Source organism: Cupressus sempervirens, chromosome 9 (genome assembly GCF_028749045.1).
Source record: "Cupressus sempervirens isolate cs-2001-9-10 chromosome 9, ASM2874904v1, whole genome shotgun sequence".
Lineage (NCBI taxonomy): Eukaryota > Viridiplantae > Streptophyta > Pinopsida > Cupressales > Cupressaceae > Cupressus > Cupressus sempervirens.
The window spans coordinates 339,629,187-339,645,608 of NC_143126.1; positions in this window are offsets into that span (position 1 = coordinate 339,629,187).

Sequence of the window (16,422 nt, forward strand, 5' to 3'; positions counted from 1 at the left end):
AGTAGTCTCTTTTCAAACCCTAGGTCAGTAGATGTCGGAGGGATGTCCAACTCATTGATGACCTAGTTGTAACACACATATGTCTATTGGAGGTTATTTAGGCTTATGAAATTAATAAATAATAATAAGAAATAAACTAAACTAAATTTAAAAAAATTAGTCGTGTTTCGTCTTGTTAATTTTAGTGTTTCACCTAGTTAGTTTCAGGGCATGACATTCTGGTATCAGAGCCTAGTTATACAACATTGGGCATTAATGAGTCCACAAATGAATGTACTATTGTAAGTTATCATAATACCATATTGCAAATAGGAAATAAGATTCCTAGGAAATTGGTTCCTAATTGTATCACTACTAATTGGCAACTGAGTTGAACACCCTAAAACTGATAATAGTAATTGACCATGGTAATAATCTAGAGTTGCTAAGGACTAAGATATGATTAGATGTTGGTCTCAATCTTGTGGAAATCCATTTTTTTTAGAATCTCTATGTAATCCCCTCTTAATAGCTATGATATTTGATGATTATAGACCTCGGCACATGTGTAAATATTCCTTTAAAAAAAAAAAAAACTACCAACATTCAGGACTGAATGGGTGGCAGCTTATCTCAATGATGTATAGGTATTGGTAAGTACTCAAAAACCCCATTTTAAATGTACATCCTTGCCCATAATGAAACCAAAATACTCTTAAATGGGGTAAATGAGAATGATAAGAAAGATAGTTTAAAACATTGTGGCTAGGAAACCCCCACTTGCGGTATAGGGATGCAATAAGTAATGTGTTATACAATAAAGGGTAATATTTTATGCTATGACTATCTTGATTTAGACTCCATAGTTAGGTGGAAGTAATCACACATGAAGGATCACATTGCAAGTGATACTGATAATATAAGCCTCCTACTTGACAGACAAGGGATAATTAGAGACAACACACAATAAACAAAAGAATCATACACACAGAAGAAAGAACACTGGATATAACTTGGTTTATCGACTTTGTGTATAGTATTATCCACTCAAAGAAGAATTTCCACCCTTGCGACACCATCATATCGAGATGGGTAACTCGAAAGCATGAAGGTTTCTCAACAACAACTAGTGAAACTTGCAAGTCAAGTGTCTACTCAAAATGTTGTCATTGCTCAACAACACCTTGCAACCTAGTGGAAAACTATGACTCAGTTCTCACTGTCTTTCCTAGACAACACTAGAGCTCAAAAGAGACAAAAGCCCAACAATATTAACTAGTCATCATCATATCAACAATACCTAAAGGAATGTTGGGCTAACATGAGATCGAATGATAGAACCCTTCTTAAAAGTACTGATACACTTGAGTGATGCTCAAAAGTAGGTGTGACAGAGGTATATGAGATAACTCCATCGATCTCTCTTATAGCAACCTGTTACCTTATATTTTTAGATAAGGGGCACCAATTATAATCTTACTATTGTATAAAGGATCACCAATGTAATTGGGGAAAGAAACCTTGGCCCTAGACTATGTTTGATAATTCTTGATAGTAATAGGTAGGTAGGTGAGAAAATATTAAAATAAATAAAAATTAGTTAATTAATTAATTAATGAAGAAACTAAATCTCTAAGAATTGAAAATCTCTTAAGTAACAGGGGTGTGGATCACTCTCTTAATCTAATATTAGAAGGACTAGAAATACAAGGGAATCATTTTAGCATATTTTTGATTGACCACGTAATCCTAGGACAACCCTTCCTCTTCTTTCCCTCAGGAAGACTTGGGTATGACCACATTTCTTTTGAGAATTTCAATTGTTATGAATTGTTTTTGTTGTTCTTGATGTTGCAATTGTGGAACATTTATTTATGATGGTTTCTTGGTATGGTTCCCTTTTTCTCGGGACATGACTCGTCAAAATGAAAGATTTACCATGGTGGCCACACTTATCTTTAATTGGTGATTTTATTTTAACTTAATTTATTTTTGAGGCATTTTTTTTTTAAATTTTTTTTTGAGAGTGTTATATGATACCTTTAAGTCGGTCATATCAAGGAATATCCTAGATAAACGTCATTGGAAAATTAGAATATCGCTCTTCCATTCATTGACTCTTGAATGAATATACCTCAATTTCACACTATGCTCAGAACTCTATGTAAAGAGACTAAATGTGATAAGTCTATAAGGATTGGAAGGGAAGGGATCCACAATGCTATTATGATCTAATCATTTATAATCATATCAACTAATATATGTAATGACCAAGTTGCTAAATTAATGCAATTGAAAGGGGGATACAGTAACCACCGAGCATCTACAAATGGAAGCTTCAAAGTAGATCTTGATATTGAACTAAAGTCTATGAAATTCTTGGAGTTTAATGAAGGATGTCGACCCTCTACTGCTAAGTTAATCTCAAACAATTATAGTAGGATTAATCAATGCTAAGATGAAAGAATGTTTTGAAACAAATAAAGAGTAAGGTTAATCGATAAGAACTAATGAAGAACATGATGAAATCAGTAAATGAATGGCTATCCCAATAAGACATAGCATATAAGTTCACAAGCTACCAACATGGAAAGAAAAACCTAAAATAAGAATCACCAAGCAAGAGGGAGGAAATCAGGTAAGTAGGCCAACTAAGCAAGTAACACTGACCTATCAATGGAAATAACACTAATTAAACCAGTTGACAAAGGTAAAGAGGCTAACCGAAAAACCAGAGAGATATAATCACAGAAACAACTATTGAATACATTAGTTGTGATAAACTATTCTTAATTTCTAATAAACTTGGAATGCTGCAATTAGCCAAACATTCTAGAGATACATGACAACTACCCTATCCATCAAGGAAGAAGTTAGCACAATATATATTATATCAAGTATTGTTAGGTACCCTAACTCAAGATGATACTTGAGAAAATCAATGGTGGGTTACTTAATTCTAAGAAGAATTAATCCCCTATGAGATATGGGGCAGTATTTTATAAGGCTATGTTTAATTATATATATCTTGAGAGGCAATCTTAAGGTAAGGTCCCGAAAAGGGACACTTATGTCGAATCAAGTAAGTCCTACATAAGAGAGTTATGTCCATGTTTGCAAAAGACTTCCAAGAGGAAGTCGAAAGCTAGGGGGGGAGGATGTAAGGCCCAAACTAACACCCTAGTCTAGATCTTGACGAAATAAATATGGTTGGAAGATAATTGAGTTATGGTTGAAATTTTGTTTTTACTAATAACGATTTAAGGGATCCTATAAGAGGCTAATGTAGATTTTGATACTCTATCCAATAACATTAGGTTGATCAGATAAGACCACATGAAAATGAGATTTGAAATGTTCAAGACAAGAACCTAACCATGAGACACTATGGATGATCTACTAGGTAGTTAGGAAGGATAAAATAACATTCAGCCTACTAAGAACAACTATGAGCATAGGGTATGATGATAATCATACATATGGGTATGTTTGAAATTGGTTCTAAATTATTATGATATAATTACTAAAACATTCTAACAATCTGTGGAGTTAAACTTGGAAAACCAAAAAGCCTCTCATAATGTGATAAAGGGATATTGCTAGGAATATCACTATGTTTAACTTGATCTAAAGTTACTAGTTAACCAGTCTGTACATTAGTGATTTTCACTTAGGACATATATGTTAAGATCCATTTTATATTGTTTTTACGATTCACTAAAGATGACTTAGAGTTTCATTGTTATGTGAGAAAGAGTTGTGATGATACCCTAATTGAAAATGATTTATATTAAGAAAGATGAATGTTGATACACATATTTGACATTTTAATGTTTTAAATGCTTTATGAGAATGATAATGCAATTTTTTGAATATGCACTTAGATGAAAGTTAAATGGAATATGATATTGCAATGTTTATAAATAGTACTTAGAATAGAAATGATTAGATGATAATTAATTGTATACGTTAATGAGAAGTATGAGATATTGGATCTATATTGTATGTGTTTGTATGTATCTTATATTATTATATTGGGTTATTGATGTTTAGATTGAGTGTGCAGGAAAGTTGAACCATGAAGATTAATGGGGAAACAAGGTTCAATCTTATGTGAACACAATAAAGCCAAGGTGAATCTTTGGAAGATTCTAAACCTCGTTGTATTGTGTTTATTTCATAATGTGATTGTGAATGAGTGTTATAGTCAGAGAACATGATTAATTAGAGACATGTCATCACAATGTGCAAAGTGTTTTAACGTGTGCATGTGTGTCTCATTTGACACTTGTATTTTCTATGTGTAAATGACATGTCAAATAAGATTCTTTGGCATGAATTCACTTAACCTAAGCCTAATCCTCATGATGAAATCAATTAACCTACCTTGGAGAGTGTTAGGAAGAGTCACCTTCTTGATGGAATTCAATTTATAAGTGATAGGAATTTTAGAGAGCCTAAAGTGATTTTCAAGTGTTAATTTTGTGAAAATAAGTTACCTACATGGTAATAATATGGGTTGGGGCTTAAAATATAAGCATAAGTGGGTCTAGGGGACCTAGGGCACCCTCAAAAATAGTCATTTCCAAGTTAATTCGAAAATCATCTTGTCTCATGACTTCTACCCTCATTACACCACTTGGTTAAGTTCTTATTGGTGGGAAGGTACAAGAAAGTAAGAGGGGTAGGTGAGGATGAAGGTGGAGGTATTTATAGGGAGCCTATGCTAACCTTGGTGATCATTCACCCACTCTCTAATTTTAGAGATAGATAGGGATTGGAAAGGAGAAGTTTGAAAGCCAAGCAGGAAGAGGTCTTCATTCCATTGCCATAGCTTGTAAGTAGGTTAGTGCTTCATGCCATGCTTTCATTATATATTAGAGTTGAAATGGGAAATTGTAAGAGTGCCTTTTGTAGGGTTGTGTGAGTGATATGGCATCATGTATTGTTCTTGGAATTCTTGTGTTGTGTTGTATTGTGAGGGTGTGTATTGTCCATGGAATTTCTTGGGATTTCTTGTAAATTTTCTTGTTCTATTTGGATGTTGAAATTTATTCATGGGTGTGAAGGCTTCACTCACCCTTGGGAGGGAAGATAAAGCCTTGGGTGAAGGGTTTAGTTGGGCTTGAGATATAGTTAAGAACCTTGAAGTATGGCCTCCATTGTATGCCATATGTTTTCATAATTGTTATGGACAGTAAGGAGAGTGATGGTGTGGTAAGAAGGTTGATGAAGTATGGAAATTAAAGAATTCTTTGTTTGATGGTAGTATGATTGGAGGATGGTTATGAAATCCCTGAAAGGGCATGAAAACTTGTTGTTTATGAAAGCCCCGAAAGGGCATGAAAACTTGTTACTTTGTGAAAGCCCCGAAAGGGCATGAAAATTGTTGTTATAGCTTTGGTATGTTATGGATAGTCTCCTAATTGAAAGCCCACCTTCACCCAATGTTATGATTCCATTTGTGGATCATTGTGCAAACCTTGGTTGGGGTTGTAAATGTGTTATGTAATGTTGTGATCTTGTAAACTCTTGTTGCTATGATGTTGTTTGTATGCACCTCAGTTGAGCCTTGTTTCCCATAGTGTGGGGGTGGTCTCCTAGAGGCCTAGGTTGGGAGGTGAGCCTCCATGGTTCATTACTTTTACCTCTTATTTGCAGGACTCTATTGGATGATCGTGAGAATTTGGAGCTCTTATTGTTTCTCCATGTGCATCGGAGATAAAGACCTCCTTTATTGTATCCAAGTTAAGGTTATGAGCATACTCCATTCTGTTATTGAGTCTAGATGTATTGTATGAAGATGTTATTGTCTTAATTAATTGTCATTTGGAAAGTTTGTGAGTGTCCATGTGTAGTAAGAAGCATATCCATTGTGTATATTTTGATACGTTGATTTCATCAACTTTATGTATTATAGGAATATCATGGAAGAGAAATCTATTGTGATAATTTAGTTGTCTTATTGCCTTGGATAGGAGCTTCTCACTAGAGTTTAGAATACTTGATGTTTGGAGTGGTATATAGAAGGATTTTCCAAACAAAATTGATATCATAGCAGAGATAATATTCATAGGAAGGATTAACCTGGAGGATTGCTATTATTATTTTCATTCCATTGTGTACCAATTGTGAATGTACATTCAAATTTAGATTTGCATGAGAAGATAATTTGATCCTTGAGAAAATGGTTTCTAAATTTCATAATTCATAGATAGGAATAATCCAGATAATTTCATATAAAGTCTTGTCATGAAATGTTTATTTATTGGATTAAGTTTAATGTTTGAATGCTAAATGAATCACAATTTTAAAACTATACTTAGTTTATAATTATCTCCTAATTATCCTTGCAATAACTTACCTTGAATATCCTAGATTACAGAAGAAGAAAATCAAGTGATGATATAAAATATACAAGGCTTAAGACATAAGCTTGTTGTAGGTGCACATTTTATCCTCTGGAAAATGTATGAGAAAGTAAAATAAATCTCTTTCCTTAGTACAAACATTAAAATATTCAAGAGTATTCCTTAGAATCCTAGAACCCTATAACCTATAAAGCATATTTTAACATAATAAACTCACCATCATATTAATTGCATTAGAAGGGACCTCATATGAGACACATAAATTGAGTCAACATCCTATCAAATCAAAAGAAACTTCAAAAAAAATATATACAAAATATATGTATATATTGTTATTTGAATTGATTGCCTAGAGTAGCATAGTTAGCATCAAAGTTGATGATAGTTCTAATGGATGGTTAATCGAGGGTTACATGCATTGAAGAGATGTTAACTCATATGACAAAATAGCAAAGATGACATTGAAATGTGGAGTAGTCTCTTTTCAAACCCTAGGTTAGTAGATGTCGGAGGGATGTCCAACTCATTGATGATCTAGTTGTAACACACACATGTCTATTGGAGGTTATTTAGGCTTATGAAATTAATAAATAATAATAAGAAATAAACTAAATTAAACAAAAAAAAAATTAGTCGTGTTTCGTCTTGTTAATTTCAGTGTTTTACTTGGTTAATTTTAGGGCATGATAGTCAAGACTATTCTTTCACCAACACTTTATAGAATTATATGACTTTGTAACACATGTTAGTACTTCTGAAGGTGACAATGACTCTAAAAATACTATTGATACTCCCAAAATTGAATAAGAATAGGGTGATTCTATTCATACTATCATTAAAGTAGAGAATGGATACCCATAACTACTAGGGAATTTTACAATCTGACTCCATGTAGCATCGATTCTCAAGAATATGAATTTTATTCTCTCTTAGAGGAAATTTTTTATAAGGATGTAGATCAAGTTCACACATATGAAAATAAACTCAAAATAAGAGAGCATTCTAGGGTTTGGTCAGATGAGTCTCATCCTACTGATGTTGACAGGTCTTCAATCAACATTGTTAGAAATCAAAAACATTTGAACACACCTTTGGATGGAATCATTTTAGGTCTTGAATTACTTGTCCATGCATTTGATGACTATACTATAAATGTAATTGAACCCACTGCTTCTCTCTCACTCACTTATCCCAAGTTAATAAACTATAACTCCAATACTACATCTAGTGAAGTCCCTATGTTCTAGAATGACTATGCTTGTTATCTACATGTTGTTGAACTGGTAATGTCTTCCACCAATGAATAGATTATCAATATGACTAAAGTTGACATCAAATATCTCAGTCATACAATTAAAAGAAATAAGAATAGATGTTCTGATGGTGAAAACCATATTATGATAGTATCAAAACCAAAAATAGTGAAACAAAAGATGTATCCAAAGGAGAAAACATTTTTGAGGCACCTAGGGATGAGATATTTGATGCTCTTCCAAGTAAATTTTAGGAGAGATCACCAGTGTTGATAGAGACAACACAACCATTCAATCTAGGAACTGAGAAACACCCTCATATTATATATCTTATACAATCTTTATCTATATAGAAAAAGGAGGAATTTATTGCTTTCTTCTAAGAAAAGATCAAATTTTCATGGAACTACTCAAATATGCCAGGCTTAGATCCTAATCTTATAATCCATCATTTATTTATTGCACTGAGACTAAAACCTGTCAAACAAAAAGTTAGGAAGATGCATCATCATGTGGCACTACTTGTTAAAGCTAAACTAGAAAATCTCTTGAAAGCTGGTTTCATCTATGCTATTGATTATGTTGAATGGATCTCAAACATAGTTCTAGTCTAAAAACATGACAAGTCTATCTATGTTTGTACTAATTTTTAAGATTTAAACAAAGCATGTCCCAAGGATGAATTTCCACTACCCAATATTGATATGATAGTGGACATGACAATAGGATAGGAAATGTACTCACTAATGGATGGTTTTTATAGATATTTTTAAATTACAACAAAATACTAGGAGAAAACTTCTTTCACTTGTGTATGGGGTACCTTTTGCTGGAATTTAATGTTGTTTGGTTTAAAGAATGATGGTGCCATATATCAATGAGCAGTTCTAACAATCTTCCATGACATGATGCATAAAATTATGGAGGATTATTTTGATTATACCTTGGTCAATATTACACAATAAAACACTCATATTCAAGATTTGGAACCTATTCTACATCATATGGAGAAATTTAGTCTCAAGTTAAATCCTAAGAAATGTGCTTTTGGTGTCACATCAAGGAAGCTACTTGGTTACATTGTGTTTGCAAAAGGGATCAAGCTGAAACCAAAAAAGGTTCAAGCTATAATGGAAATGACTCCACCTCATAACATTAGTCAAATGAGGGGGACACAATGAAGACTTCAATCTATTTGTAGATTCATCTCACAGTTAGTAGATAAGTCACAACCTTTTACTAAGACTTTGCATAAAGGTGTGAAATATGACTGGGACAAGCATTGTGACCAAAGATTAACACAAATTAAGTAGTATCTTGCTAATCCACCAATACTAATGCCTTCTATTTATGGGAAGCCTCACATTTTGTATATCTCTACAATAGATTCGTCTCTAGGCATCTTTCTAGCTCAAGAAGACAAAAAAAAAAGGAATGAGCTATTTATTATCTTAGTCATACATTAATCTCCTATGAGATGAACTAAAAAATTATTGAGAAAGATTTATTAGTAGTTATTTTCACTTCCCAAAATTTGAGGCAAAACATGCTCACTCAGATTATATGATTGATTGCAAAGATTGGTCCATTGAAGTATTTTTGTAGCAAGGCTACTCTGATAGGAAGGCTAGCTAAATAGGTTACGATCTTGAGTGAATTTGACATTGAATATGTCAAAAGGAAAGCTATCAAAGGACAAGAAATTATTGATCAACTAGCATAGGCACCAATGCCAAGTCTTCTACCATTGAATATTGAATTCCCTGATGAATCTATTTTATTAGTAACACACCAAACATGGGTGATGTTCTTTGACGACTCCTTCACACAACAAGGATCTAGTGCTGGAATTTTATTTATAACACCATAAAAATTTACTTTACCTAAGGTATACAAGATTTTATTCCCTTGTACAAATAATATTGCAGAATATGAAGCCTCAATCAATGCCATGAAAATTGTAGTTGAAAGGAGGGTAGATGAACTAAATATCTTTGGTGACTCATAGTTAGTAATCAATCAAGTCAATAATATTTATTATACAAAGGATTATAAGTTGACACCTTACAAAGAATGGATGATGATTTGCAAAAAATACTTTGCACATGTCACTTTTCAATAGATTCCTCAAGAAGATAACAAGGTGAACCATGCTAAGGCTACTCTCTCTTGCATGTTACAAATGCCAAAAAATGAATTTTGACACGAGTTCTTGGTGGAGACATTATCCTACCCTTCTTATGATTCACCTAAATCCTAAATGATCTATTATGTCATAATACATTATTCATCTTGATACCATCATATCTACTACTAACTACATGACCAGATAGTTCTAGGCAATCTAACCTAGAACAAAAAATGTCACCTAATCCAAAATGCTTCATGGTATGTCATCATTGCTAACAACTTATTTATGAGAGGTCTTGAAAATACACTCCTTCTGTTTCTAGAACCTAATGAGTTGAAACACACTTTAATAAATGTACACATAGGCATTTGTGGATCACACTCAAATGACTTGACACTAGCTCACAAAATTATAAGAGCTAGTTACTATTGGATAGATATGAAGAAAGAGGTAATTAAATACATCAAGTCCTAAAAATAGTTCCAACTCTATGGAAATTTGATTCATGCTCCAATGAGGGAGATAATTCTTTTCATCACACTTTGGCCATTTCAACAATGGGCCTTTAATCTAGTGGGTCAGATTCATCCATCTTCTTTAAATGGACATAAGTTCATCATCATAATTGAGGACTACTTCACAAAATTGGTAGAAGAAACCCCTCTTTCTAAGGTTAATGGAAATTTTTTATCTCTTTTAATTCTCAACCACATCATCTTTAGGTATGGTGTACCATCCTCCATCATTACTAACAATGGGGGACAATTCAAAAACAAGGATCTCAAGGAGTCATGTCCAAAATTCAAAATTATGCAACATTGGTCTTCCATATCTTATCCCTAGGGTAATGGACAAGAAGAAGCATCCAATTAGGACATTCTTAAGATCCTACATCACATAGTCAACAAATTTGGAAGGGACTAGTACCTTTAGATCAATCTAGCTTTATGGGCTTACAAAACAAGTATCGGAACTCCTAAGGGAACAATGCCCTTTGATTTGGTATATGGAGTGAATGGTGTGCTTCCTATTAAGGTAAAGATTCCTACTTTATGAATCTCTCTAAAAGACCTAATCAATGATGATAAGGACATAATATCTTGGCTACAAGAGCTAGAACTACTAGATGAATGTCAACAAGTGGCATTTGATCATCTACGATCTTATCAAAAGAGAATGTCTAAAAGCTTCAATAAGAAAGTCAAACCACATGAATTCCAAGTGGGTGATTTCATCTTGAGGGAAAATCCTAAGAATAAAAAACAACATATACAAAAAGGAAAGTTTGAACCTAACTGGCTTGGTCCATACATAGTCTCTGTAATGTTTGGATCCAGTGCTTATCAACTCTTAATAACTAAAGAAGACTTGCTCAATGAGTTGATCAATACCCTTCATCTGAAATGGTTTTACAAATGATATTCTTTTGAAGCTCTTTGTACATATTTAAAAGTCCTAAAAAAATCTATTATCTTGGTGACAACCTAGCAATAGGTTCTTTGGTAATACAAATAAATAAAAAATAAGAATAAATTGAAAAATAAGAAAAGTGCCATTGATGAAAACTTGACAAATAGGCATCATAGTAGCAAAAATAGAATCTCTGTCAAGAATGTGAAAACTTGGTAAACAAGTGCCTCTTGTTTCAAATGCTACATCCTACAATGCATCTTCTAGCTCTTGTATAGTTGATTTCCTACTTTAGTTTGCTACTTTTGCTCATATATACACTCTCAGTTACATTCAAGACTCTACTTGAAGCCTTACATAGATTGAAACAGTCATAGTCTTGGGGGAAATACCCTGTGTTTTCTTAGAAAATCTCTTACATGTCAGTCACCAGTTGTTCTAGTTGTGTTGTCTACTATTGTTTATTGTACTACTAAGATTCCTCTTGAAGAAGATCTCTTTCATGTCAGTTACCAGTTGTTCCATCTACGTCTATCTACTATCTCTTACTTTACTACTAAGATTTCTCTTGAAGAAGATCTCTTTTGCATCAATCACCAATTGTTCTAGCAATATCTATCTACAATTGCTTACTTTACTACTAAGATCATTCTCAATGAAGATTTATCCTTGACGTTAGTCACCAGTTGTCCTAACTAAGTATGCCTATTTCCATCCTACTATTAAAGAGATTTCTTCCACATATGTTCTAAACATTGATACTTGACATCAATCCATTAAAACTGAAGCTGAACTAAAAATGTTGAATTTTTTAAAACTATGCTAAGATTTTCTTTGTGTTTTCTTCTTTCACTTTGTAATTCCCCTTTGAGAAACTTGAGGATGTCTATTTTAACTAGAGAAGCAAGGACAAGGGGTATGATCTTTTTTTCTTCTTTTTTCTTGATGGTTTAGTCCCAATGATCTGAAGCATACATATAAATGGGGTGTCTATTATAAGAGCCTCTATCTTGTGTTGGATGGCCATGTGTATCTTGAGTCATTTTATATGAATACTTTAGTGAGGTTGGTTCTTTTCCTTGACTATTTGAGTGAATTCTCTATGCTATAGTATACTACAAATACTCATCCTATAAAGTGAATGAATAGGTCACTATGAGTATACTTGGTGCATTTCTTTCTTAGGTTATGAAAGCAAGGGTCATTACATATAGAATACTTACTAATTACTTATCATAAGAAGGATCTCTCACATGTCTAGTGTTTTTTCTCGCAAGAAACATTTTGGTCATCCTAGTGTTTATACTCGAATGCTTATGTATGCTTGCTACATTAAAAGGGACAGATGTTCTGGTCATTCTGGGTACTTGTGTCTTAATGCTTACATCTAATCCTAACAAAACTAAGGCACATTTCATATTCATATTCTCATGATTGCAATGTTTGTGTGAATTGTATGACATTCATAGGTCTAGCTAAAAGCTCTTTGTTGATAACTACCTTACGAATTCAATAACCAATCCTAGGGATTAAATCTAGCATAAGATTTCATTTCATACTCAAATTTCATTAAGACATACTCCAATTACTTCTTTACTTGTATCTTTCAACTTGAGAGGTCGTTGATTTCTTCAATGTATCATGTCTCATCTTAACTATACAAGTCTTCAATTCCTTGGTTGATCTTTCTGAATTTGACAGAGCACCTATCATGAGCAAAAAATGTGAAACTTGCATGAGATGTTAATATTTATACATTTTTCATTACCATATCATTCATCTACATATCATCATGTCATGTCATAAGCATACATCATATCTCACTAATCACATTTGCATAATCTCATCTAAGCCACATATCCATACATCATATACATTTACATTAATGAAAATCATTTAGCTACACATCTCATGTATGAACAATCATAAGTGAAACAAAGTGTGACACATGTAATGGTACCAAAGAAGAGCTAATACACACAAACACACACACACACACACCTCCAATGAAGTCAGAATGTACATTGATACAAAATTGAGTGCTACTCAAGCATTGACAATATAAAAAATGATACAAAAAGATGATGATACATCATTGAATACATGATCAAAACTTAGACACAAGAGAGTAAGCTCAATATATCCTTATCCTTCATCCCTAGGTGGAGGAGGAGGAGGTGCATCTACTCTCACTGGCAGACATGCACCCTTTGATGTTCTCTCATAATTAGAGAAACAAGGAACCTACTCTACTACCTCAGGGACTACGCCAACATACATCACATAATAATATGTCACTCTCATTGTCTATGTATGAGCTTCATCCTGCTAGAACTCTAGCTTCTCTCATAGCTTAGGGATCTCTTGATCCCATTCTACTAGGTGTGTATCTCATATTGCTATCTAGATCTACAACTCTCCAAGTTTTCATTGTGTAGTCCTCACTCGATCTTTAGATATCCTTAAGGAATCCTATATTTGTGCAAGGATGTCTCTACCCTGTGGCTCAAGAGAAAGCTAATCTTGCATTTCCTCATTACCTCTTACTTGTTTGGCCTACTATGGAGGTTGGTCCACCACTTTTTGCCTCTATGTCTCACTATTGATGGGACCCAAGGTTCCCATCTCTCCCCCAGTCTCCCCTGTCCAAAACCACTCCCACCGACACTTGGATCCACTCTCATCTATCACGGGCTGATCATAATTTGTTTAGTTCTCTATCTCATACCTTGTTGTTGTGGTTATTGTGGGGCCTAGACTAGTTGTACCAGTATTTCCATCCCCACAAGATCTATAAATCATGGAAAGGGGTGATTGAAAAAATGCTCCCTGTACTCATTAGTCACCCCTCCATCTACTACGACTGGCATATAGTCCTAGACGAACAATGTGATACCCCATGGATTGATCATAGAACTCCTAGGGTCCAACCTCATTGACCACCCCTTCTTCACCATTTCAATGAAGTAGGCATATGTGCAGTACTCATGTGATATATCTTGTGGTTGGTCATATTGCCTCCACACTCATGTTAAGGAAAGTTGCTCAATCACATAGATAGAGTTACCAATCAGTAGTTGAGAGGAGAACATTTAACCAATTTGTGCTTGTGCATCATCCCACACCTCTATATCTTGCTAGGGTTTCCTTACTACTGCTACTAAATCATCCAAATATGCCCACCACTGCTTGGTCTTACCTAGTGCATTCTAGGTAATCTATCCTCTATATCGACATATATATGCTTGTGTTGCTACCACATATCATCACATATTAGTCTAGTGATGGGTAAGTGCTACCATGCCCATATCTAGAGAACATATACTCCTTCTACCATGATCTTCATCTCTCTATAAATGATCTCATGCATCTCATGGAAAATATGGGCCAACATACACTTATCCTAACCAAAATATGTTGGCTACTCCACCATCCTCTGTAGCATCCATCTCCATCCACACTCCAATCCATGCTGACCTCTGTCAAGCATCAAGTATCATATCAGGAAAGCCCCAAGAACTAATGCATATTTTTGTGTAGGCCCATATACCTACACCAACTCCTCCTAGGGAATAGCCCTACCCATGATGATCTCATCTTGGAAAATGGCCCTTAGTGCCAATGTACTAGGTCATAACTCTATATCATACTAAATATTGGGCACATGGAATGGGATCCATAGAATCTTGTAGATATCCTTAGGTGTGATAGTCATTTCTTTGAGGAGAAGATGAAATGTGTTTGTCTCCAAGTGGAAATTCTCTATCAATGTTGTCAGCAATTCAAGATTCACCTGCAGATCAGGGATATCACAAAGATGAGAGAGACACCAACATTTTTGCCTCAAATATCCTTATCCACAAAATAAAAATGAGAAAATAAATTGAAAATGACCCTTTGGTCCCTTATATAGGCTTTGACCTAATTTTTCAAACTGCTTTGATGGATGTGAAACTCACCCCTTTGGTTAATTGGACTACTCTAAACTCATTTTCGAGATCAAAATTAGAAGCTAACACATGTAAATAGCTAAAAATCACCTTTTAAATTTTTGGGACTGACATGATTAAACACTTGTGAAGTCTATCTTTATGATACTTTATGAATCTTGGACTATCATTGAATCACCATTTCTCAATTTTTTCAAAATTCTTCAAAAAGTTAATCCTGGTCAAATCTGTTCAACCTTGGTCAATTAGACCTTGAAATCACTCTAAATCAACTCCAAAGTTTCTTCATTATCTTTTTATCTATTCTACATTCTTCTGAATAATTGATCAATTCAATATCTTACAGTCTACCACTCTGCATCACTATTCTAGTATGTTATCTTTTGATTTCTCTCCCAAGGGGCCAAGATGATTATATTATTGAATCTTTCAAAACTAGCTTCAAATTAATTTGAACATAATGTCCTAATCACTAGAGGCATCTTTGTTCCCTTTATCTGGCATCATATGTTATCTTACTTATTGGTTAGTTGATCAATTTTATAATAATTCTAGCCATAGCTTGATGGACAAGTATCTAGGTGTTCTATCTGGACTTCTTAGGATCAAGCCTCATTATGGGCATAATCCTATGACTCATGATTAGGTATGGTTATCTTTTATAGCCTAGTATACAGGTGTTCTATTTGGACTTTGGAGGATTAAGCTCCATTCTAGAGATAATTCTAAGATTTCTTTTAATTGCTATTTAATGGACAGGTATTAGGTAATTCTAACCTTGACTCTTGAAGATTAAGCCTCATTTTAGGGACAATCCTATGAATCATGATTAATGTTGTCATCTTTTAATGGATAGGTATCGAGGCATTCTAACCTTGAATCCTAAGGATTAAGTCTCGTTCTGGGAACAATCCTATGAATTTTGACAATCTTTGTTCTATGAGACTAATATCTAGGCATTCTATTTGGACTCCAAAGGGTTAAGCTTCATTCTAGAGATAATCCTAAAAATATCATCAATTGGTTTCTATGTCATCAATCTTAGAATAAATCTCAGTTATTGTTCTATACTTTAGACTTCTGATATCTTTGAATCAATGTACTACTCACACATTTATTCAAAGAAGAAAAAATGTAATACCCTTAAACTAGCACATTGGCATGCAAAACCAATTTCAATGAATCAATCTTACAATATCTATTTGTTGATCAATTAAGTCCTATTGTACTAGGCATTTTTTATTTTGATAATCTTTAATTGACTTAAGTGTCTGATGCAAAAAATCCCTAGTATGTATTAATCACATACTTTATTTAATTCCTAAATA